Source organism: Macaca thibetana, chromosome 13 (assembly GCF_024542745.1).
Source record: "Macaca thibetana thibetana isolate TM-01 chromosome 13, ASM2454274v1, whole genome shotgun sequence".
NCBI classification, from domain to species: domain Eukaryota; kingdom Metazoa; phylum Chordata; class Mammalia; order Primates; family Cercopithecidae; genus Macaca; species Macaca thibetana.
The window spans coordinates 53,376,487-53,403,242 of NC_065590.1; the positions used below are offsets into that span (position 1 = coordinate 53,376,487).

At 40.4% G+C, this 26,756-nt stretch overlaps 2 protein-coding genes across 2 annotated transcripts in view; both read right to left on the bottom strand.

Annotated features, from left to right (window-relative positions):
* The window catches only part of ACYP2 (acylphosphatase 2), a 914,175-nt gene that overhangs the window by 732,804 nt on the left and 154,615 nt on the right, over nt 1–26,756 (bottom strand). The gene's annotated exons all lie outside the window — the stretch shown is intronic.
* The window catches only part of CHAC2 (ChaC glutathione specific gamma-glutamylcyclotransferase 2), a 709,760-nt gene that overhangs the window by 194,852 nt on the left and 488,152 nt on the right, over nt 1–26,756 (bottom strand). The window lies entirely within an intron of this gene.

A 26,756-nucleotide genomic window follows, 5' to 3' on the forward strand; every position in this document is an offset into this window, starting at 1 on the left:
AGAGGGTTATTATATCTACCAGCAACGTGGTTCTGAATCTTAGATGTCCACTAAAACCCCCTGGGGAGCTTAAAATAATGCCTGGGTACTATTCCCGGAACTGATTTAGCTGCTCTAAAGGGTGGGCCTAGGCAACCACAGGTAATTCTAATATGTTGCCAGAATTGGGGACCACTAAGCTGGCACCATCAGCATTCTTAATGTTAGGTGAGGCATTAAAATGTACCTTTCCGGTATCATCGCCAGGTTTAGCAAATAAAAATACAAGATGCCAAGGAAAATTTGAATTTCAGATATATGACAAATCATTCTTCAGTACGTGTCCCATGCATTATTTGGGACTTATTTTTACTAAAAATTATTTGTCATTTATCTGAAACTCAAAATTAACTGGGAATCCTGCATTTTACCTGGCAACTCTACTTTTAGGGAGAATCCCATATTTTTTTTTTTTTTTTTTTTTTTTTTTTGAGACGGAGTCTCGCTCTGCTGCCCAGGCTGGAGTGCAGTGGCCGGATCTCAGCTCACTGCAAGCTCCGCCTCCCGGGTTCATGCCATTCTCCTGCCTCAGCCTCCCGAGTAGCTGGGACTACAGGAGCCCACCACCTCGCCCGGCTAGTTTTTTGTATTTTTTAGTAGAGACGGGGTTTCACCGTGTCAGCCAGGATGGTCTCGATCTCCTGACCTCGTGATCCGCCCGTCTCGGCCTCCCAAAGTGCTGGGATTACAGGCTTGAGCCACCGTGCCCGGCCAAGAATCCCATATTTTGGAGAATTTTGTTCATTTTACAAGTTTGATTGATAATCAAACTAATATGTTCTTTGTATTCATGCTCCATTGAAAAAGCACCTGAAATCAAGTTTGTGTGTTTATACCTAGGAATTTCTGAAGGAGAAAGCCTTATACATCCAAAGAAGCTAACATGTCAGCTAACAGTGGATTTCTCCTTCCTTCCTTCCTTCCTTCCTTCCTTCCTTCCTTCCTTCCTTCCTTCCTTCCTTCCTTCCTTCCTTCCTTCTCTCTCTCTTTCTGTTTCTTTCTTTCTCTCTGCCTCTCTGTGTCCTTCCTTCCTTCCCTCCCTTTGCCTTCCCTTCCTTCCTCCCTCCCTCCCGCCCTCCCTCCCTCTCTGTCTCCCTCTCTTTCTCTTTCTTTCCTTTCTTTTTCTTTAGAGACAGAATCAAGTGCAGTGGCATGATCACAGCTCACTGCAACCTCAAACTCCTGGGCTCAAACAGTGGTCTTGCCTCAGCCTCTTGAATAGCTGTAACGATAGCTGCACACCATCACACTTGACTAGTTTTTGTATTTTTTTGTAAAGATGGCATCTCACTATATTTCCCAGGCTGGTCTTGAACTCCGAGATCAGGCAATCCTCCTGCCTCAGCCTTCCAAAGTGCTAGGATTACAGGCATGAGCCACCACTCATGGCCTAGCAGTGGATTTCTAACTCCCCAGCTCCTTCCTCCTTTTGTACTCTCTGGTCAGTGGCTTCTCCAGGCAAATTTATAATCATATCATTGCACTAGTGTCCTCTTTGAAGTAAGTCAGCCCGTAAGTCAGTCTTGGCTTGGGACATGAGAAGATTCCAAAGAACAATTTGGAAGAACCCGGGAGACCTAGGAGCAAAGTAACTTGGCTGAAGGGGGACGAACAAGTTCTGGGATGTGGAAAAAGCATATACTGTATTGGCTTTGTCAAATGGGAGTAATGTGATTATGAACCAAGTTTTCATCAATAATGCATTATTATTTTGAAGACATTAGAAGTATCAAAATGTTTACAAGGTTTATGACAGTTCTGACAATTTAATGGGTCTTTAAATGGAGTGTATTATTAAAAAACATACTTCAGATGAGGTCATGGACTCTTTAAGTTTCAGGATCAATAGAAATAGCCTGTGTGTGCCAATGCGGTGAAAGCTATGCCAGTAATTTGTGCGGGCAGGTTATCATATTAAAATGTAACGATGAGAACCAGTCTTCTCCTTCTTACCATCCCTTCTCATCCAACATACATCAGGAATACCAGATATAGCACAAGGATCCAATAATGAAAGTCTCATCTATTTCAGTTCTCATATGAAAAATACACATATATGTTGACCTTTCATTAACTTATTATACTAAAAATGACAAGAAGGAAAGTAAAAATAACAAGAAAAAAGAGAGTATCTTCTGACTTCCTATCTTTCCCTTAATGATGTGGTTTTTTATTTTGGTATAAATTTTGCAAACATTTTATTGTTTATTATGCCTCCAAAACATTAAGAGTGTCAACTGGTGTTTCACAACAACAAGAAAGCCTTTCTTCAAGTTGAGTATTGTACAAGACCAATATATTAAAAGCACAGATAAAAGAAGAGCTTTTCATTTGAACAGGGGCCCGAGATTTAGCCATTTCCTCAATCCCCTCTCACTTTCATTTGAGGTGTTTCTGTAGAGAATCTCGAGGGTTCTAGGGAGCTCAGTTAAAAACCACTGCTGTAGACCAAACTTCTAATTTATTTGAATTTTTCATTTAGTCTCGGGTTGTTTGAATGTGTATTTGCCATTATTATTAAGAAGGTTGCTAATTGGGGAAACTTGTGACTCTGTGGCAGGATTTGTAGAACATGGCAGTTTAGGACTCTTACTATCAAAATCTTGTTAGCAGAGTGTTCAGTTTTCATTGTATTGTTGCTGATAAGGAAGTGTCTAGAGATTTGCATTTAATGGCGGTGGAAAATGGTGTTTGTCATTCACTGCAACTCATCCCGTTGGGAAAGTTGGAGCCTGTAAGTACTTAGGGTTCTAATAGGTATGCTTTGTTACTGAGAAAGAAGGCAAAGGGCCCCGAGCACAAAGGCACAGTTGGAATATGGGGAAATACAGAGTTGGCAAAGGCTCTTGGGAGAGTGAAGACCCCGTCTCCTGCTAATGGGGAGGTTTACGGAATACGCTCTCCCAGATACACTCCGGCTTTTTACCTCTTGGAATTTAACAATCAGGAGCTTAAACGTGTGACATCGTTTCTAGATGATGTGTGAGAAATCAACGAGCAAGGGGAAAAACATTAAAGAGGTTTTAAAATTTAAGATACTTGCGGCTGAAAATAACAGAAAAGAGATCTGAAAGTGGCAGTAACAATAGGAATACATATTCTGTTAAAGAACACATTTTTAGGTAGGGCAGTGCTAGAATTGCTTAATTCCATAGCACAACACCATCATCTAATACCCGTCTTGCCATCTGTCTGCTCCACCATCTTCAGTGTTTGTTCTCTGACTTGTCTTTTTATGGTTGCAAGGTTCCTGATAACGTTCTAGGCACAGGCAGGTAGCAATTTTGATGGAAGAGGGATCTTTCTTTTTGTATGTCTCTTTCTGTTCAGTGAGAAATGCAATTGGCAGAGACCCCGCCCCCCGGCAGGTTTTTCGTCACATATCATTGGCCAACATGGTAAGACAAACCCAGGCCTGAATCAGTCACCGAAAAAGAAAATATTTGGCTTGGGCCTATCATGATTCACCTGGCCTTGGGCTAGGGAGGAGCCCAGTCTCCCAGAAGCACTTGTCTCTTCTATAGACATGAAAAAAAAAAAAAAAGAGAAGAAGTCTCCAGTTATAGTGTCCACCTTAGGTCTTGGTTGTCATTCTTTGCCATTGTTTTGGTGACAATTCTGTGATCACCAGTTAGCCTTAGGAATATTGTAGGCATTTAAAAACCAAGTTACTGTGAACTATTTTTAGTTAAAAATAAGAACAATTCTGAAAACTATCTACATTTTACAGTATATATGAAAATTAATTCCTGATGGATTTGGGGTACAAACAAAATGAAATATCTCTTTATAAATTCTAGAGAAACTAGAAGAAAATAGCAGTTCAGATCAGAGGGAAAATGTGAACTCTCTTAGCTATGCAGTACTAGAAAGCAAAGGAAGAAATAACATAGAAGTATTGATATATTTGAATGTAAAAAATTATAAATTTTTGTGTACCAAGAAAAGCAAACTTGTATAAATGGACAATTGACTGGAAAAACATTTTAATCAAAGATCAAAGGCTATAAAAGGTTAATATTTCTAATCTGTAATTTTACATCCAAATTTATAAGAAAAGTGAAACTAAAACTAGGATCATCACAGATCATAGGAGGAGATAATTCACAAAAGTAGAAACAATAATTATACATGTAAAAAAGAAATTATACAATCTCATTAGGAATCAAAGAAATTTAAATTAAAGCAAACTTGAGATGCAATTTTGTACCTTTTAGCACAACTTTAAATGCTTATAATATAATTATGGTTGTAGTGTAGCTGGTATACTTATTCATTGCTGATAAATTGATGTATCTTTTTGAAAAGAAAATATGATATTATTTAATGAGAGGCACAAAGACATTCATACTTTTTTCCCCAGTAATTCAAATATAGAAAGTTTATCTTAACCAAATAAGAGAAGCAAAAAGCTATATATTCAAAAATATGCACTACAGTAAAAGTTCTAATAGAAAAAAATCTGAAAACCACTGAAATGTTCAATATTATGGAAATTACTTAAAAATTATGGCATATCCACATGAACAAGTGTTATTTAAATGTTAAAAATATCAATTATAAAGACATTATAACAGCAAATGACATGTTTAAATATGACAATATGACAGAATAAGAATTGTAATAGCTTATGATAACAATTATATAAAGCATTTACATGTGGAAGAGAATATACAAAGATGGAAACCATATTAGAATGATGGGTTTTTGGTGGTAATTGTATATATTTTTAATGTAATTGAATTAGTGATTTATTCTTATGCAATAAATCATCCCCAAACTTAATGGCTTCCAACAATAAACACTTATTATTTCTTATAATAGAAATAAATACACACTTATTTCTATGCATTAGAAAATTGAGAGCAGCTTAATTGGATAGTCTTGGCTCAAGGTCTCTCACGAGTTTGCAGTAAACAGTCTGAGGCTGTAGTCGTCTGAGCCTTGACTGAGACTGGAGGATCCGCTTCTGAGCTCATTTATGTGGCTGTTGGCAGGAGGCCTCAGTTCCCCTCTATGAGGGTCTCTGCACAAGGCTTGAGTGACTTTGTTACATGAAAGCTGGCTCTTCCCAGAGCGAGTAATATGAGAGAGAGAGAGAGAGAGAGAGAGAGAAAGAGAGAGAGAGAGGGTGGAGAGATTGCAATGCCTTTTACAACCTAGTCTCCCAGTTATACACTGTCCTTTCCATTTTATTCTATTTGTCAGAAATGAGTTATGGAGTTTAGCCCACATTCAGAGGGAAGAGAATGAGGCTTCCTTTTTTGAAAGGAGATGTGAACATATTTCACGTATCAAAGCATTTGTGGACATGTTTAAGCCACCACAGAAGATACAGTTTCTTCTCATTAAAAATATGCTGAAACAAAAAAGAGGATGACTCATTTAACATGTATGAGGTTTGAGTGTTGAATGGTGGAAATATGGGAAAAAAAAGTGACCAAATTAAAATGCCAAAAAGAAAAACAAACAAAAATCCAACCAAGAACTTAGACTGTACCGGGTGAAGGTAATTATTTCTGTCATTGTGTTAGCCGAAAGTGTGGTATCGATGGTTTGCCTCTCATGTGGGTTGAGAGGGGCAGGTGGAGGAATGGCATCTTGCCAGCAGATGACAAGAAATGTCCTTTCTTTCTAACAACATTGAACAGGTTGAGCATCACATTTTCTCAACCATCTCCGAGGGGCCTTTTCTGCTTGGGAAAGCTCTGGTTGTTAGGTGTACATTTCATCTGAATGAATAATTACCTTTGAGTGATCGCAATGCATTTGGAAGTCACTTTAAAAAAATCACAGAACGTGAGCTTTGGTCTATAAATACTAAATATGTGTGGAAAAATAAAAAGCAAGTGCCAGTTAGTGCTGGGTCTACAATTAGGTATGCCAGAGCTTCCTACTTGAACTTCGAAATATTTTTCTTGGTTATATTCAGCTTTTATTTTTTCTTGGAAACTAGTCACTCAGTTTGGCTATTTTTCAGGCTCTGTTGTCCTCCTGCCCAGCTTTTGGTTACTCTCCGTGCTTCTGGGTCCTCTATTAGAGGGCAAGAGAGAAATGTGATAATGAGGATGATGATAATAAACAGTAAAACTCTATGGTGTCTTTGAATGAGAGGATGGAGAGTTTTTACAATGGATGTCTAAAATATGTTGTTTTATTTTTTCATAGTCAGTGTTACATAATGAACAGAGTGTGGCCTTTGGAATTGGAAAGGTCTGAGTTTGACTCCTTGCTTTGTCACTTCATTCAGTCAATAAAGGCTTATTGTGCCAGACACTGTGATAGATGCTAGGATACAGTGATGAAAATACATGGTACCATCTTCAAAGAGTTTGGTCCAGTGGAGGATACAGACAAGAAAAATGGCAGGTAGTTTCCAAGGAGCTAAGAAAACTGATAGGACAGCATTTACCCACTCTTGATGGCAGGAGGTGTTTGAGCCAGGGAAGATGTCAAAGGAGAGGAAACACATCCAGGTAAAGAGAGAAGAAGGAAGAACATGTGCAAGGCTCTAGGAATAACAGCAATCATTGGCATGCTGTAACTTTCACAGTAACTCTGGATGGTTGAGTGCAGATATTGTTGGTTGGCTAACCTGAAAATTATTTCTATCTATTTTTTCCTCTCTACCTTCTGTCATAGAGGACTCTCTTGCAGCTAATGATAGCTGTGATACAGTTCTGGTCAATGAGATATTAGCACGATTTCCTGGAGGGATTCTGGAAAATTTTTTGTTTCATGATTAAGGAGCAACACTTGGCTAGCACAGACCTTTGCCCTTCCTCCTCTTCCTTACTGTGAATGCTGACACAATGCATACAGGACAGCTGCCATTTGTGACCATGAAGTAACAACGCAATATACCAGAATAGTGGAGAGGAACAATTAAAAGAGCCTGGGACCTTGCTTATATCACAGGGCCACTGTGACAGCCCCACATTTCCTACTTCCAGAATTCCTAGGTGAAAAAATAAACTGTTTAATCCACTTTGTACCACATTTCTAACTGAAGAGAATGAAACATTAGATTGGCATTTGAGCCATGAAAGAAAGAGGATGAAGTTAGAGTTGTAAACCATATTAAGAAATTTAAGTCCTGTACATCATGGTGACTATAATTAATAACAGAATATTGTATACTTGAATATGGCTAAAAAATAGATTTTAAGTGTTCTCACCACAAAAAAAATAAGTATGTAAGGTAATGCATACATTAATTACCTTGATTTAGCCATTCCATAGTGTATAAATATATTAAAACATCATGTTGTATACTAGAAATGCATACAATTTTTACTTGTCAATTAAGAAAAATAATAATAATACAGGAAGAAAAGGAAAACTTAAGTCCCATCTCAAGGGCAATTGGAAAGCTTTGGTGAATAATTTCTCTAAGCCTCAGTTTTTTTTAATCTGGAAAGCGGGAATAATAATGTGTGCCATATGGCTTGTGATGATTAAATGAGATGTGTAAAATGCCCAATAGTGTTGGCACTTAATAGGTACTTAATAATCTGAAGCTGTTTTTATGGTGATCATAATGATAATGAAGAAAAACTTTTCAATTATCTGTGCAACTCTGAATTCGTAGACATAGTGTACAACTTCTGTGTTCCCTGTGGTTTGTTCATTCATTCCTCCATATATATACTGTAATTATTAATTATGGTCCAGCGGAGGATACAGACAAGAAAAAAGTCAGGTAGCCTCCAAGGAGCTATAATTATAATGAATAAATATAGCTATACTATATTTAGTGATAACATTATTATTTATAATTATAATTAATAAATAAAGCTATACTATATTTATTAATAATGATTAATTATAGTGTATATATAAAGCAACACTTGTTTCCTAGGTACTATGTTAGGAGGCTAGGACAGAAATTGTCCCTATCCTCATGGAATTTAACATCCCAGTGGGAGGAGATATAAACAAGCCAGCGAACTGGGACATGAGATAATTTCAGCTATGATTGAAGTGCTTTCTAGGTTGTGTAATAACTTGGTCATGGAGAGCCACTTCTTGAAAATGGATCGCTCTTAGGCAGGAAGAAGAGTTCCTAATGAATCTAAAAATGCCAAAGAAACAATAGACACTGGAGACTACTAGAGGGAAGAGACAAGGAGGGGGATGACAGCTGAAAAACCAACTGTTGAATACTATTCTCAGTACCTGCGTGATGGGATCCTTTGTACCCCAAACCTCAGTGTCATGCAATATACCCAGGAAACAAACTGGAATGTACGCCTCCTGAATCTAAAATAAAAGTTGAAAAATGAAATGAAATAAAAATAGATTTAAAAAAATGTCAAGGAAAGCACATGTGGTAAATGAGTGTGTTTCCCTAGACAGCATTATCAGATGCTATGGAGCGCTGATTGGGAAGAGGGAAAGTCATGCAGGGCGCCCTGAGCAGCCCTTTCACTGGACTCTTTCTAAGGTTCTGGCGAGGCTGCTTCTCTGTCTTGAGCACAGACCACAGCCCAGTGGCATGCCGTGGCCAGGGAGCCCTCTTGCTTTGTAAATGCAAGCCCCCTGGGCTGAATGATTAATGTCTTGGAACTTCCTTCTGAGAGCATCAAACCACTGCCCGTAATCATTAGAGACTCCTCATAAGATCTGAATAGACAAAATCATTCATGTTAAAATTAAATTGGGCTGGGCGTGCTGGCTCATGCCTGTAATCCCAGCACTTTGGGAGTCTGAGGCAGGTCGATCACCTGAGGTCAGGAGCTCGAAACCAGTCTAGCCAACATGGTGAAACCCCGTTTCTACTAAAAATACATAAAATTAGCCGGGCATGGTGCCATGCACGTGTAATCCAAGCTACTCAGGAGGCTGAGGCAGGAGAATCACTTGAACTTGGGAGGCGGAGGTTACAGTGAGACGAGATCATGCCAGTGCACTCCAGCCTGGGTAACAGAGCGAGACTCTGTCTCACACACACAATAAAATAAAATTTAAAAAATCAGATGCTTGGCCAGGCGCGGTGGCTCGCGCCTGTAATCCCAGGACTTTGGGAGGCCGGGGTGGGCAGATCACGAGGTCGGGAGATTGAGACCATCCTGGCTAACACGGTGAAACCCCATCTCTACTAAAAATGCAAAAAATTATCCTGGCGTGGTGGTATGTGCCCGTAGTCCCAGCTACTCGGGAGGCTGAGGCAGGGGAATTGTTTGAACCTGGGAGGCGGAGGTTGCAGTGAGCCGAGATTGCACCACTGCACTCCAGCCTGGGTGACAGAGTGAGACTCCATTAAAAAAAAAAAAATCAAATTCTTTTGAATAAAAGCAAAAGAGAAATTGTGAATTCTGCAAAATTGATGGCTAAGCTTGATGGGTGAGATGACAAGTTAGATGCTGCCAATGAGGAAACTGACAATAACAAAAATAGCTACTATTTAGTGAGTGGCTGTCATACATTGGTACTACACATAGATTAATTCTTTGACCATCACATAAATGAATTCTGCAGTCATTACTGTTCTTGTTCTTTCTTGTACTGCATAGGAAATTGAGACTTAATAATTTTGGAAACTAAATATTTCCAAATGTTACACAGCTGTTAGGGGTGAGGTTCAGTTTGAACCCCGACAGTCTAATTCCAGAGCCCATACCACACTCCCTGAAAATTATCCCTGTTTTCATACAAAATGCTTGGGTGCACATAGGCTACTTCCTGCAGGTTAAATATGGGTGTCGTCAGAAACCAGGTCATCTCATCATAGTCTGGGTAAACTGTAATTTCCTCTTGCTCATATGTTTCTTCTATATAAACTGAAATATGGCCAGTGTCACTTTGCAGAAGCTAGTGGCTTTCTGTCCTTTCAAAGTCAGAAAATGTTCATTCATTAAACAAATATTTACTGAGCACCTACCATATGCTGGCAGTGTTTTTCAGAGCACACAGCACTTAATTCTTCTAGCAGCTCTCTCAGAGAGACCATGGGGTTTGTGTGGCCACTTGACAGTAGGTAGTCATCTATAGTTGATGCAAGACTGTCTGTCACCAGAAGAACAGCTTGTTTGCCTATGTACGACCCTGAGTCCTGAATGATTGATTGTCTTTCCTGTTTTGTCAATTACTGAAAGATATTAGCCTTTCATTCTGTTAGGCAAACTTTTCTTCCCTTTATAGGAGAATACTCTTGCACAAACTTTCCTGCTGTGACATTAATGTTAAGATCCACCTTCTTCTCATTGGCAGTTTTTTTAGATTTGTTTTTACTGAGAATAATTGTTTCCTTCTGCACCTGAGCCCCCCACCATACCACGGTGTTAACTGGCTGTGAAAACCATTTCTCCGCTGGGCGCGGTGGCTCAAGCCTGTAATCCCAGCACTTTGGGAGGCCGAGACGGGCGGATCACGAGGTCAGGAGATCGAGTCGAGACCATCCTGGCTAACACGGTGAAACCCCGTCTCTACTAAAATACAAAAAAAAAAAAATTAGCCGGGCGAGGTGGCGGGCGCCTGTAGTCCCAGCTACTCGGGAGGCTGAGGCAGGAGAATGGCATGAACCCGGGGGGCGGGGCTTGCAGTGAGCTGAGATCCGGCTACTGCACTCCAGCCTGGGCGACAGAGCCAGACTCCGTCTCAAAAAAAAAAAAAAAAAAAAAAGAAAACCATTTCTCTGTGTGTAGCTAAGGCAGACTAGTAGGGGTAGAGGGGAATCCAGGGGTCAGAGGGTAGGCAGATGTCTTATCTTGATTAAGACAGTTCTGAGCTGTGAGGGAAAAACACGGCTGTCATTTCTTTACAGGTTGGTCCCTCACTAGGACAGGTTCTTGTGACCATCATGGAAGCATGAACTTTAAAGCTGAACAGATAATGGAGTATAAAGGAAATCCCAAATAAACATCGATTTAAGGATTGATGTTCCTCAAGAGAAACCACTGTTTTATACTCTTCCATCAAAGCAATAGAAGATGAGCAAATATTTAAATCCAGAAATGATTTCTAATATGAATAATAGAAACCCAGACTACAGGCTTATTGTTTTCATGTAACAAGCTGATATTGTTAGCTCAGTGGCTCAGTAACATTAGAGCTAGCATGTCTAAGATTCTCTTGGCCTTTTTTTTGGATAGCAAAATGTTCCAGCTGAACATCACATCTGTGTTCAAGGCAGGAAGAAAAGGGAAAGAAAAAGATAATGCCAAGCATTTCTCTTGCTTTTGTTAGGAAAGTACAACTTTCCCTGAAGACCCCTGCCTGACTTCCCTTGACAAGTCATTAACAGAACTGGATCATATGGCCATCCCTTGATACAGAAATGTCTGGGACAGTTAGCAATGGGATGGTCATGATTGATTTAGACTAGTCAAAGTTTATAATGTGGGGTGGGACATATTTTCACTCTGGTCAAAATTAAGGTTATATTAGCAGGAAGAAGGAGGAATAGGTACTATGTAGGCAGCTAACAGTGTGTACCGCTTTGTTCATTTTCCTTGCCATTGGGAGCCACATGGAACAGGCTGTTCCGTGAAAGCCCTAAAAGGACCTCTTTTCTCAACTTTATTCTCGCTGTGATTCAGGGCACAGCAGGCACCATGAGCACCCACTTTGAAAGTGGGGAAATGTCCTCATTTGAATCCATATCTTTTCAAGGGCACCACCTCCTCCTCAGATTCACACCTATGTGGAAACCAACAGATTTATGTCATTCCCCAAACCCCCTCTAAGCTCAGTTCTAAAGTCTTTTGATAGCTGCAAAGCAAACAACTGAGCTTTTCTGCTGTACACACACACACACACACACACACACACACACACACACACACACACACACATATTTTTGGGCAGCTAATAAAGGGAAAAGTGGGACGCCAGTAACAGATGACTTTCAGCCAGCAAATGCTTTTTGTGTTTAAAATGAAAAGCAAAACTAATCTCCAAGTCCTAAACATTAGAGATCCAGAGATAATGCACAATGAAAGTATTCAATATTAATATCCCAGCTCTACCCAGCACAGAGGAAATGCAGGTTCTATCATTTGAGGCAAATAAGTGTCCACACACTGACTTTTTATTTCAGCCTCGCCTTATGTTAATGTTTCCTTGTCCCAGAATGTGTCCTCCCTCAGCAGTGATAGATTTGACTTATGGAGAGTTGGGTTGTGGTCTTGTTTTGTAAGTGAAGGTTGGAGGTGGTTGGAGAGAGGGAAGGGTAAGACAGAGAGGGGACATCCAAGACACAGTTTGTCATCTCGGAGGGGCACCTCTTCCCCACGACCACTCTTCCAGCAGTGCGCTAGAGAGCGACCAGTAGAGTGCTGCACATTGTTGCTTTCTGACAGTTATAAAGCTTAGATTAACTGTTTGCATTACCTTTCTTGAGTGGAGTGGAAGTGGGGCACACATTTAGTACCCAGCAACGTCTTCTCTTGATCAAGAAAGGACTGCTAAACCTTTCATATTGCAACTTCATATGAAGTGACATATGACCCTTTCATATGGTAAGTTACGTACATACTGAAGATACATATGACCCTTTCATATTGTATCTTCCCCTCCATACTTTGGGCATAGCCATAATGAACTCAACCAAGGCATTCCACGTAACACATCCTATTTATTTATTTATTTTATTTTTAATTTTTTTTATTACATGCTTTATTTGTCTATCAACTGGATAAGAAGTTTGATTGGCCTCGGGCTGAAGTTTGCAATTACATTCTGAATGCCCGTGGGTACATTATTGACGTTGTCCTGAGAGAGGGACACACAGTTTGACTGTGTTGCTTTCTTTGGAGTTAGTTTTGGAGCTGTTAAGGATTAGCTGGAAACATTAGATGAAACTGGGGCTGGACACTTCTTCTCAGGACAGAAGCACGTTCATCTAAATGGAAATCTAAGGTGAATTGTCACTGTTATACTCAATGACAAAGAGTCTGAACCTAGAGTTAAATTAGAGATAAGTCAAGGATTTGACTTAGGCTCTGGGCCCAGGCTCTGGGCAAGTGGTCCATTCCTGTGTTTAAAAGCATAGAGGAAGTTTTCTTTCAACATTCATGCTTCAACTGAATTGCAAGTGAGTGAAAATGCGAATGCTGGATTTTTCGTGAAGAAGCTTTGATTATTGTTATATTTGTTATTCATTTAATAGAAAACATTAAGAAACAGGGAACTTAAACGTTGCTTTTGGCTGCAGGTAATTTTAAATGAAAGATGAAGTCAGTTCTGTTTCCTTCCTTGTTTCATAATATGCTTATCAGTTTAAGAGTTTTTAATTGACTCTGTGGAAAATAATTGAAACAAAATATTTTAAGGGATTTGAGCCAACCAATTCAGCTTGCTTTAGAAAATGGAGGAGAGCAAGAAATATCACAGCATTGGCTGGTTAAAAATTGGCAAGCATTGTGTGCCAAGTATGGCTCTTTTTTCCTAAATAAAATAAGAATCAGTAACTAGAAGACTGTTCCCTACTGAATCCTTAGCACTCAGAACAGGATCCTGTACATACTAGGACACACACATGTACCATCTTTGCAGGGCTAGTGTGTTTTCATCTTTACGTTTAAAAAAATAAAGTTTAAAATTTTGGAAGAATTTCAGATTCACAGTAAAGTTCTAGAAGTGTTATAGAAAATAGTGCATACCCTTCACCCAGCTTATCCTAATGTTCATCATGTCTCCTACTGTACATCTGTCAACACCCACTAGTTGACACTGGGATGTTTAGTCTGAACTTCGAATTTACTCTGGTTTCGCTAGTTTTTCCACTAACGTCCTTCTCCTCTCCCCATCCGGGATTCCACACCACATTTAGCTGTCATGCCTCCTTCCTCAGCTCTGTGCGGAGGCAGCTTCTCAGATGTTCCTTGTTTTTCCTGACCTTGGTAGTTTGAGGAGTACTAGTGAGGTATTTTGTAGACTGCTCCTCAATTCTGGCTTTTCTGATGTTTTTCTCATGATTTCTCACGTCGGGAGGATGTGAAGTGCCATTTCATCACATCCTATCCAGGAGGCATACTCTCAACATAACAGCACCAGTGCCATACATACCTAGAGAGGCCTGTCCGAGTTACCCTCACTCAAAAAGGTGTTTCCAGTCATTCTCACATCAGCCTTTTAGTTATTTTTTCAGTACTTACTACAACTGGGGATTGTTGTCTCGTTGGACTGTTTGTTCCTCTAACTGGACTGTAAACTTTAGGAGGACAGAACTGTGTTTATCTTGTTCACCTGTTTATTCCCAGCACCTAGTACGCTACCTGGCACATAGCTGGCAATCAAAAATGTTTCATAAAGAAAACATTGTGATTTTCTTATGTAAATGTGTAAACATTCTTATTATAAAGATACATAATACTCATTTCTCCATTTGTCATCTGGTAGAGTTCTGAGAACTGTATTCTCATGCCGTCTTTTCTTTGCTTTAGCCGATTTCTCCACATAGAAAGCACTAGAACAACTGAGGGCAAAAACAAAAACCAAACACAAAGACTCCTGGAATCTTCTTGACTCTCATTTCCCTCAATTCCTTCAGTTAAGTTTTCTCTTATCTACCTTGCAGGTGAAAACTCTAGAATGGCAGAAGGGATAAGTCTTCTTTCTGTAGTTTTAAGGAAAGTAAGTGCTTCCATCCCTGACGGAACCGATTTATTTTCTCCAGGGCCTTTGTGTCCCTGGCTCAGCTTCCCTTCAGTTGCTGGTGGGGTTAGTTTACCAGCCCTAACCTGCAGCATGAGCTCATGCAGAGAACCCAGGCCTCTTCAGCTTTCACAGGAAAATCTGCCCTGGGGGGTTGGGGAGTTGGGGAGCTGGAGGTGGGTTTTCAGGGAAGGATGTGGGTGGAAGTTCTCAGTTTTAACCTTTCTAGACTTGATCATCTTATTCCATTGTATGTTATTGCCCGAAATGAGCTTTTACAAGTACGGTTCCCAGTATCATTCTAACCTGATCTTTTCATGGGTAATCACTTTCACCGGAATCTTGTGTAGGGCAGTGACTTGAGCTTCCATTGGTTATGTCTTGTTATGGAATCCCTGTTCACAGATGAAAACACTGAGGTGGTTCTTTGGAGGGGATTTATCCATAGCGTAAGGGGGAGTATGCAGTACATGTGAGATGAGGCTGTGGCCCATGTCTCTTGTGCATTATATCTTTGCCCCGATATGGCCAGGAACCATATCATTTTTCCAGGGATCTTTTCTACCAAGCTGATTTAGGAGGCATTCAAAATTTTTTTTTGTCCTCCTACTTTGTAGGAACATTGCTACTGTTGGGGAAATGGAATTAAAAACAAAATCTTATCTTAACCCAGGATTCTTGTCCACAAAGTTAGAAGAGAAAAAACAGTTGTATTATTGAATAAGCATTAAACCAGAGTGTGATACACATCACAGGCAATCCACTAAGAGATCTCAGAGACAGAAAGCAATCTCATCCCCTTCTATAGCCAAGCAGTTACTACCCATTGCAAATGTTTTCAAAAGACACAATAACTAGTCCTCAAGCAAGAGGGCTTGATGGCACCATTTGTCATATGTAGTTCATTTTAACTTTTCCTGGTAACTGGGGTGATCGCCTGTGTTAGCTTTTTTGATTTATCCAGAAGAAAAACAAAACCCCTATCTTTATGACAGGAGAGAGTTTTGCAAATTGGAACAAGGCAGCCATGGAAGTTAGGCTCCTACCTTCCCACAGAAACTGGGAGATGGGGGACTATCTTCCCTGGCGATTGCTTTTCAGAAAGATGGCTCTCAGGTCCTTGGGAAAGACATTCCTGGGCCATTAAGCATGTAAAAGACCTATCTTGTTTTCAAAAGGATTTATGTGCATTTCAAAGAGAGGAGAAAGTACTTATAATTATAGGTTTTCTAAAGTAAATCCTGTAAGCAAAAGAAAAAGTTTCTTTGCTTCTTTTCAACAGCGACAATTAAGCCTCTTATTTTTAATTTTTATTTTTCTTTATACTACTGTTGACTCCACACAACATCCTAGCAGGAACTAACCATAGGAGAGCCTCTAAGAGGAGAGAGGCTATGTTTTCTAAACTTTAACATGTAGAAGAATTATCTGGGAAGCTTATTTAAACTGCAGATTCCCAATTCTGTCCTCCAGTCTCAACCCCAGAGATTCTAATTCAGTCTGTCTAAAAAAAAAAAAAAAAAAAAAAAAAAAAAAAAAAAAAAAAAAAAAAAGACTCAGGGCCAGGTGTAGTGGCTCACGCCTGTAATCCCAGCACTTTGGGAGGCCAAGATGGGCGGATCATGAGGTCAGGAGATCGAGACCATCCTGGCTAACATGGTGAAACTCTGTCTCTACTAAAAATACAAAAAAATTAGCCAGGTGTGGTGGCGGGCACCTGTAGTCCCAGCTATTCAGGAGGCTGAGGCAGGAGAATGTCATGAGCCCTGGAGGTGGAGCTTGCAGTGAGCCGAGATCGCATCACTGCGCTCCAGCCTGGGTGACAGACCAAGACTCTGTCTCAAAACAAACAAACAAAAAACAAAACAAAACAAAATGACTGAAGAATCTCAATGTTTAACAATACTCAATGTGAATTTAATACATACAGATGGTTCAGATCACACTTTGAAAAACCCTAGCAGAGGAGAATGAGCTTTGGTGTCAGGCCAATCTAGCTTTTTATCATTCGGAGCTGCTCCATTTCAGCAAAGTACCTTCTCTCTGCATCAAGGTCCTTATGTATAAGACCATTTACTTGTCAGGGTTAGGTTAGCATGAAAAGTATGAATGTAAAATGTCCTGAGCAGTACACATAGCATGTAGCATGTATTCAGTAAATAGTAGCTCTCATTTCTATTGTTATGGTATAAGCCATTAGCTGTAATTACAGAAATGCTAAGAAATGGACCTTCAGCCAGGTGCAGTGGCTCACACCTGCAATTCCAGCACTTTGGGAGGCTGAGGCGGGCAGATCACTTGAGGTCAGGAGTTCAGGACCAGCCTGGTAAACATGGTGAGACCCCATCTCTACTCAGAAAACAAAAAATAGCTGGGCGTAGTGGAGGGCACCTGTAATCCCAGCTACTCGGAAGGCTGAGGCAGGAGAATTGGTTGAGCCAGGAAGGCGGAGGTTGCAGTGAGCCGAGATCGTACCACTGCACTGTAGCCTGAGCAATACAGCGAGTCTTCATCTCAAAAAAAAAAAAAAAAAAAAAAAAAAGAAATGGACCTTCAGCATAGAGTTGAAAGGCCACAAAACCCTGAGGTATCTCAGGGTATCACAGGTGTATCTGACCTCGTGGATGCATTAGATATCACTTTTTAAAAATTGCAGATAACAGAAATAAAATTGAGCTAGCGTAGGTCAGGCATGGTGGCTTGCTGCACTTACGGAGGCCTAGGCAGATGGGTCACTTGAGGCCAGGAGTTCGAGACCAGCCTGGTCAACATGGTGAAACCCTGTCTCTACTAAAAATACAAAAATTAGCCAGGTGTGGTGGTGCACACCTATAGTCCCAGCTACTTGGGAGGCTGAGGCAGGAGGATCGTTTGAACCCAGGAGGCAGAGGTTGCAGGGAGTCAAGATGGCGTCACTGCACTCCAGCCTGGGCAATAGAGCCAGACCCTGTCTCAAAATGAAAATGAAAACAAAAACAAAACAAAACAACAACAAAAACAAACTGAGCTAGTGTAAACAAGACAAAATAAAATGAAACATTTATTGTATGGATACTAGGTGTTGTCAGAAATGCATGGGTAGGAATTGAGCTGCATATTTGGGAGGTCTAGGAAGCTGACAGGTTATGCCATGGGCTCCTCCTTTCATCTCTGCTTGTCTTTGAGAAGTTGCTTTGTATCTTTCCTGTCTGTAAATAGCATCCTGCCTTGAATGTGAACCTGAAGCTGTGGATGGGGTAGGGAGCCTGCAACCTCTTGCTGACAATCATAAAGTGACAAGCCAAGAAGCTAAGGATGGAGGAGGGATGTAGCATCCCTTGGCCACATGGCTGAGCCACTGCATCAGCTCTGGGCTGCTCATGCTGGACTTTCTGTAGCGTGAGGTGAATAAACCCTTCTCGGCTTAAGCCACCCAAAAGTCTGTGTTTCTGCTACTGCAGCCGAGCACTCTCCTTACTCAAATGGGAGTCTGGGGAGTTAGAGCCAAGTAGCAATCAGTCCTATGTGGCCCTGGGGACAGTTGCACTTGCCCTCCTCTGACCACATGCTTTGGGAAGACTGTGCCAGATTCTGACTTGATCTGCTTGTTGTGTTTGACCCAAGCCTCCCTCTCTTAGGGAGACACATGCAGTCTCGCCTTTGCTACTTGTGTCTCTATGTGGGACGAGCAGTCTGTTTCCCAGAGGCGGATCTGCCTCCCTTTCCAGTCATGACAGAGGCAAGAGAGACCTTTTGTCAGCAAAATGTTCCCCTTGCCCTTAAACTGTGCCCTTGTTGGGCATCTAATCTCCTAATGGGCTTCCCTGAGACCTCTGCCAAGTCTAGTTTCAGTATAAAGTGATACTCCGCAGGGACCCATTTTTGTCTTGTCCACTTAATATTCCTGGTTTAGAATCTAGTGGTATATATATGGAGCTGAGGTAACCTGTGCAGTGCATAGGAGGTGTACTGGGGAAGTGGTGCCAGGTTTCACTACCCTGCTGTTCTGTTTGTACCATTTGTTAAACACAAATTGTTTCCACCCAACCTTGATGTTATGAGGTGCCGTTTATTGCATAGACAACTAAATTTGCCTACTCAGTGATGTTCCTGTGACCAATCTCCCCATTCCCAAGCCACCTTTTTCACACTATAGCCAGAGCTTCCTTTTTGAAGGTCTCAGGCAGAGGGGCAGTCAAATTCCCAGACATGGTTGGACTCACCTTATAAATATGCAGGACCATGAATATGACTCCTCTGTCTTGTCCTGTCCCGGGGGTAAGCTGAGTCAGAACCTACCTTCGCAATCCAGGTGTGGCCACCTCTTTCTCTTCCTCTGAAGCACTCTGTGGACTGGTACTATCACTTGAGCCCTGCCCAGCTGGAAGAGGCCTAGAGATGCCCTGTCTGTGTTAAGCCTAAACCACGTGCTTTAGTCCAGTTTAATAAACAAGCTCTGCCATGGGATGGTGGGCACAAGCTCGGTCTATAATGATGAAATGAGTCATGCTTTCCATTTTCTTTTGTCACATGGGAGTTTATATCCCTCAAGATGATCACTGGGAAGAAAATCTAAGACAGGACTCAAATATTTTGAGTTCTGTGGTCAGGTAGTACTTAATAATGCTCCAGTCAAAGCCCTAAAACTTACTAGAAAAAGGTATTTCATCTTGTCATTACCTTCATTCTGTCTAGAGCAGGGATTACAAACCTAGGGTTGTAAACTTTAGAAGCCAGGCAGGTAACATAAATGACTAGGCTGTGAGTAATCATGTGTCCCCTCACCATCTCTTATTTCCCCTTCTGTGGTACGGAAATGGGTACAGAGAAACATTTCTCTCTACTACAAAGAAAACAAGGCTATGTTCAATGAAAAATGGCAGCTAACACTCATTGTTCATACTGGAAATATTATAGGGAATGGTACGATCTGTGGCCAACTGTGTGTCCTGTGTGGGGAAGCCAGCTGCTACTGAGATACAGGTGATTAACATGGTGAAACCCCGTCTCTACTAAAAATACAAAAAATTAGCCGGGCATGGTGGCGGGTGCCTGTAGTCCCAGCTACTCGGGAGGCTGAGACAGGAGAATGGTGTGAACCCAGGAGGTGGAGCTTGCAGTGAGCTGAGATTGTGCCACTGCACTCCAGCCTGGGTGACAGAGCGAGACTCCGTCTCAAAAAAAAAAAAAAAAAAAAAAGTAAAAATAAATAAATAAATAAATAAATAAATAAATAAATAAATCCATGTGGAAACATAGGCCTAGTGTTGGCGGAAGTTCTATGTTAAAAGTAAAAAATGTCAGATGTCAGATTATTTTGGGGGAAACTCCTGAGTTTTAAATATTAGCTCGATATTTTAAAACAAACGGAAACAAAACACAACACAATGTGGAGCCATTAACTATGTTGAAGAGCCACCTGATTACACAACCTTTGGCTCAGAAGATGAGCTCAAACTACTTAGCTTGACACATAAACGTCTTCATGATTCTGCCTGCACTGCCTTCTGCATCTCCTACTTCTGACGCTCTACAGCTACTCAGGCTAAACCTCAAACTTTCGCCTGAATCTACCTCCCCATTTCGTGACCCCATGCTTTTTGTATCTGCTGTTCCTTGCAGTGCCCTTCCCTGGCTGATTAATTTTGTAAATAATTTATTCTTAAAGATCTATGCCCAAGTCATCTCTTGTTTCAAGCCTTTCACAACCTCCCTGCCACCCCCACAATCAGGTAGAGACATAGAGTTCCATTTCTCTGGTCATTTTCAGCAAGGCACGCAGTCTTCTTACAGAACTTAATCAGCGTCTCTTATAATTATCCATTCCATGCCCATCTTCCCAGTTCATCACCGAGGCTGTGTCTAAGTTTTCCCAGCACTTAGCATGGTGTTTGGCCCTGGGTCCATGCCTAGTAATTATTGTTTGAATAAATGAACAATGAAATTTGCTATGTATCATACATATTAGATTTAATTTTGTTGCAAGATACCTTCACATTTGCTGCAATAAAATATTTATGTGAGGGTGTCCTTAGTTAGCACTTTTGATAGTGCAGATTTTGAATGGCCTAAAACCTAACTGCCCAGTCTTAAACATATTTGTATGTTGCTGACTTCTCAGGGAAATACTGTTCTTTTCCGGAGAAGGACATCTGAAGTGATATCCTTACTCCTCAGCCTAAAATATTAGCGTTGAATGCAGTAGCTTTAAATACTTTATGCTTTGTTAAGGGCTTATCTAATCAGGATAAGAAAGAGAGAAGAGGATTATATGGGAACTTGCTTTTCACAGCACTCTTTTCCCAGTGCTATGGCAGGATTAATAGGGGAGTTAAAACAAGAATAAATACATATGCTATATCCATTGACATAGCAGTAAAGAATAGTTAGCTGTGAAATTCCATTTGTATTTAAGTTTACTATTCTAAGTACACTTCAACCCCTCCCTCTGACCACCCATGCCACTGACATTTTTCACATCTGACAGCTGGAGAAAGGAATTTTGTAAATGTCTCTCTTGAGGCTAGTTTTAAAAGAAAAGGCAAGTGTGCTAAGTAGAATGGCCAAATTATAAATTTAATCAAACCTGTAATTTAAATAAGCCGCCAATAATAATAGGCTGAAAGCTTGTCAGGCTGTGTTGGCTCTGGTTCATTTTACATGGATTATGACAATGGAACCACAAAGCGTGGCCCTTTAAGTGCTTTTGCCCATTAGCTTCATCAAGTAATTGCAGGCTTGGCGGCATCAATAACAACAAAAGTTGACACTTTGGGAAAGAGAAGTGAATCTTTCCCCTTCCAGATCTGGCAGGAAAGAAAAGTACCTCGATGAAAGCACTGTGGTCGTGTGGATGTTCAGAGCCCAGAGAAAAGAAATAGGATGGGTCCATGAAGGAGTATATTTGATTTGCTTAGATGAACATCCAGTTTCATTTTTACTTGGTCCTCCTGGCCAATCCAGCATATAATAGGATCTCAGTGGCTTGCTGCCGGTCATCTCAGCATGAGTATTCTTCAGAAAATGTGATTTCTTGGAAATGTTAATTAAAAAAACAAAACAAAACAAAGAACTGGTAATGAGAGTGAGGAAACAAATAGCAAAAAGTACCTTCCTAGCTCCAGCTTAAGCGGAGAGAAAAACACTAAGCAATGAGAAAGTCTAGGAGAAAAACCTCACTTATCTGAAACTAGGAATTCTTTCCCCTAAATCATTTATTGTAAATAAGTTTGCATTCTTTGTTGACATTCATGTTAGAAAGGTCACAATTTCTTCTAGATGAAAATATTTATTAGTATCCCAGGAATGAACAACATAGAACATTCATGTTCAAGAAACTTGTCTTGCTCTAAGACAAGTTTCAGATCAGTTGAAACAGTTAAATAGGTATTTAGATTAATTTTACATTAAAAAAAATTGACTTTTGAGATTAAATCACCATATACTTTTTCTTTTGGGTGAATTAGATTGTTGGGAGCTTTCTCAGTGTTAAAATACACATTTTTACTGTCAGTTCAAAATTTGCTGAAAAAGTTGCAAGAGTTTGAGTTACATCTTAAAACCAGGCTGGCTCGGAGGGGACATTTTTGGACAAAGGAAGTCATAGTAAAAGCCGTTTTTAGTAGTCCTTCTTGTGTTTAGCTACAGATATCATTCCTCAAGGTTGTGAGGGGTTATTGACACTGGCTGTGTTTGAGGATTACCTGAGGAGCTCTAAAGTATCATGGCATCCAGGCTTCCTCTAGATCAAGCCTGTCCAACCTGTCCAACTCGCATCGCAGCCCACAGGCTGCATGCAACCCAGGGATGGCTTTGAATGCAGCCCAACACAAATTCATAAACTTTCTTAAAACATTATGAGAGGTTTTTGCAATTTTTTTTTTTTTTTTGCTCATCAGCTATCGTTAGTGTTAGTGTATTTTATGTATGGCCCAAGACAATTCTTCCAGTGTGGCCCGAGAAAGCCAAAAGTTGGACACCTCTGCTCTAGATATTAAAATTTAATTTATGGCAGTGGGGAGAATGGAGGAGGCATTGTTGTTTGTTTTTAATACTACCTCAAGTAACGCTAATGTGTGTTCAGAGGCGAGAACCACTGGAATCATGAAGATGGGGGTGATTTACTCTTATAGGTTGAATTGTGTCCCTCGAAAGCTATATTGAAGTCTCCAGAACCTACAAAGAACTCAAACAAATTTACAAGAAAAAAACAAACAACCCCATCAAAAAGTGGGCAATGGATATGAACAGACACTTCTTAAAAGAAGACATTTATGTAGCCAACAGACACAGGAAAAAATGCTCATCATCACTCGCCATCAGAGAAATGCAAATCAAAACCACAATGAGATACGATCTCACACCAGTTAGAATGGCGATCATTAAAAAGTCAGGAATCAACGGGTGCTGGAGAGGATGTGGAGAAATAGGAACACTTTTACACTGTTGGTGGGACTATAAACTAGTTCAACCATTGTAGAAAATATATTGAAGTCCTAATTGCAGGTACCTGTGTGTCTTAATCTGTTGGGGCTGCTATAACAAAGTGCCATAGACTGAGTGGCTTATAAACAGCATAAATTCATTTCTCACAGTTTTGTAGACTGGAAATCTGAGGTCAGGGTGCCGGCATGATCAGGTGCAAGTGAGAACCCTCTTCTGGGTTGTAGACTGCAACTTCCCTTTGAATCCTCACATGGCGCTGAGAGGACAAGAGAACTCTTTAATAAGGGCACTAATCCCATTTATAAGGGCTCCAGCCTCATGATCTAATTTCTTCCTGAAGACTCCACCTCCTAATACCATCACCTTGGGGTTAACATATGAATTTGGTGGGGGATGCATTTAGTCCATTGCGCTGTGAATGTTACCATATAGGATCTTTGTAGATGTAATAAGTTAAGTTAAAATGAGGTCCTATTGAATCAGGGTGAACACTAAATCCATTATAACTCGTATGCTTGTAAGAAGAGAGACACAGAGAGAAGCAGACATGCAGGGAAGAAGGCCATGTAAAGACAAAAGGAGAGATTGGAGTGATGCTGCCACAAACCAAGGAATGCCAAGGATTGCCAGCAACCACCAGAAGATATGAGAGGCTAGGAAGGATTATTCTCCAGAGCCTTTGGAGGGAAGATGATCCAGCAAAGACCTCGATTTTGAACTTCTAGCCTTCAGAATTGTGAATGAATACATTTCTGTTGTTTTAAGTCATCTGGTTATGGCATCCCTAGAAGCAAATATACCTGCTACTCTGCATCATTTAGAAGTATGATATGAACTCAGGAACTAAAAGGAGATTCATTTTTAATAAGATACTTTTAGATTCTTAAAGAGATGTTAGAAAGGGATTTTGGGCTGTTGGTTCCTTGCTGGCTATTAAAATAGTGTGACTAACCTTACCAGTTTGCCCAGGGCTGAGCAGGGGATCAGTTTCGTTACACTTGTGTTTCCTAGTGCCTATCAACCATGACAATACTTGTAAGAACTATGCTAGCTTGGAACTCTGATTCTTGAATGAAAACAAATATTGACTGACTTATCTGTGGAAGAAAGGATCTGCTTTGAAATAATAGGCCACTCATTCCCTTCAATGGAAACAATACATTTTTCTTTAGTTAGAAAGTATTTTCTAATAGCAAGAGGCCCATGCATTCCAAAAGAATTTTCTAATAAAATATCTTGTCCAACTGGGTTATTGTCAAGAGGCAATAACAGGGTTACCTGTGCAGGAGCTGCAGGCATAACTGTGGGTATCAGGATAGGACAAAATCCATCCTATTTTTAATGTTGCACATTCTATGCTTTGGTCCAAAATGAACTGATATTTTGATAATGTCATTTTAAAGAGCTATCACAGAGTATTTCACAAACTCTTTGTAGAGATTCATATTTTTGGTCAAAAGTGTAAGTTTGATCAGGACTAGGGGCAAGCATTCTTGAAGGTCAATATGTATCTTTATTCTCTGTATATGTATTCTCTTTATTCTCCTCAAATACAATAAGAGTAATAGCATTAATTTAGATTCTGAACAATATTCTGAAGACTGGCTAATAGCTATTGCATACTTTTCATGTTAAAAATAAGAAGCATCTTTAGTGCAGAATATTAACTGGTGACATATAACTTCAAGGCACCAGGTCATAACTATCCCATTTAATAAATGAGACCACTCTTGCCTTTGAATTGAGCTGAAAGCTGCACTGATATTCACACTTGTGTCCATTGTTTCCCTGTTGTAATATGTGACTCTAGAGTATGCATCTCTTTCTCACATGACAGAGACATGTCTGTCTTAGTTCTTTTTTTGCTACTGCAGTAAATTGGGATGTACTGACCATCAGCCTTGTTAGGCGGCATTCATTGCTCTAGACACCTGTGCTAATGTTCTACTGACCTCTATGTTTATGAAAGAATGATTGATGCGATGTCAAAAGGCTATAAAATATCATCAAATTCTTTCCTTTTCTGGGCAAAAGCTCATGGTGAAGGCAATGATGTCTTGATTTTGCGATGTCAAAAGGCTATAAAATATCATCAAATTCTTTCCATTTTTCTCAGCCTCCCGGCAAAAGCTCATGGTGAAGGCAATGTTTATGTCTCTGATTTTCCAAATTCTAAGTCATAGCCAAAGCTTCCGAAGTTACTAAGTTTAAGATTCCATTTGAACTTGGCTTTGTACAATACAAAACTACCCCATATTTAAAAATCACTGTCACAAAGTAATAGATAAGTCCGAAGCAGATAATCCTCCCCTAGCACACAACTTAATAAATAAGCCATGCAACTCCCTGCATAGGCATGCATAAGAAATCTATTCTATTCAGTCTTTTAATTTCCCCAGTGTTCACAGCCATGCTTGCATTTTCAAGAGATAAGCCCACATACCTTTTCCTTAGGAAAAAAAAAGATTTGACTAAAGCAAAATGTGTTCTGTGGTAAATCATTATTTTCAAGCAGTGCCTTTTGTTTACTTGTTTTTCATATTATCAGAGGGATAAATCTTAATCCTGTGTAGAGCATGGCTGCTGATCATGCAAAACTGGAGCTGTCTTAACATGAACAACTGTCCTCCCTCTAACGCCAGGGCTGGCCTTTGAGCGCCATCCAAGAGGATTTGGGGAACCCCAAGTCTCCAAAGCAGAAACAAAGGGAAAGACTTGCCCAAGATTACTTTACTACCAAGCATTTAATTATAACTTGAATTTGCACAATACTCTCCCTTTTAGCAGTGATTTCACTGCTAAAACCAAGTGGTATTATTTAAAAAAAAGTTTCCCGCTGCCTAAGTTCAGAGGGTAACCCAGGAATGGATGCGTTTGCAACAATGAACATAGCATCTCTTTTTTGGCAGAGCCTCTGAAGGCGTGGTCTGGGGAGTTAAGTCTTCTTTGGAGCACTTTTTTTTTTTTACTTTTTTTTTTTTCAAATGGAGTTTTGCTCTTGTTGCCCAGGCTGGAGTACAGTGGCATGGTCTCAGCTCACTGTAACCTCTGCCTCCCAGGTTCAAGTGATTCGCCTGCCTCAGCCTCCCAAGTAGCTGGAATTACAGGCACCCACCACCACACCCAGCTAATTTTTTGTAGAGGTGGGGTTTCATCATGTTGGCCTGGCTGGTCTCAAACTCCTGACCTCAGGCGATCCACCTGCTCAGTACTTCCCAAAGTACCGAGATTACAGGTGTGAGCCAACCACACCTGGCCTTTTTAACTTTCTTTAAGCAAGGATATTCATACCCCTTCAGTGGTTGGTATTGAATTCTTAAAACTGTCAATGACAATCAAAGTTACCTGTCAGAGCAGAAAGAAACAAAAGAAAAAAAAAAAACCAAAATCTTACATTATGCATTATCTTTTTAAGAGTGGGCCTGTGGCAGCCAGGCATGGTGGCTCAAGCCTGTAATCCCAGCACTTTGGGAGGCTGAGGCAAATGGATCACAAAGTCAGGCAATCGAGACCAGCCTGGCCAGCATGGTGAAACCCCCACTCTACTAAAAATACAAACATTAACCGGGTGTGGTTGCACTTGCCTGTAATCCCAGCTACTCAAGAGGCTGAGGCAGGAGAATCGCTTGAACCTGGGAGGCAGAGGTTGCAGTGAGCCGAGATCGTGCCACTGGACTCCAGCCTGGGCAACAGAG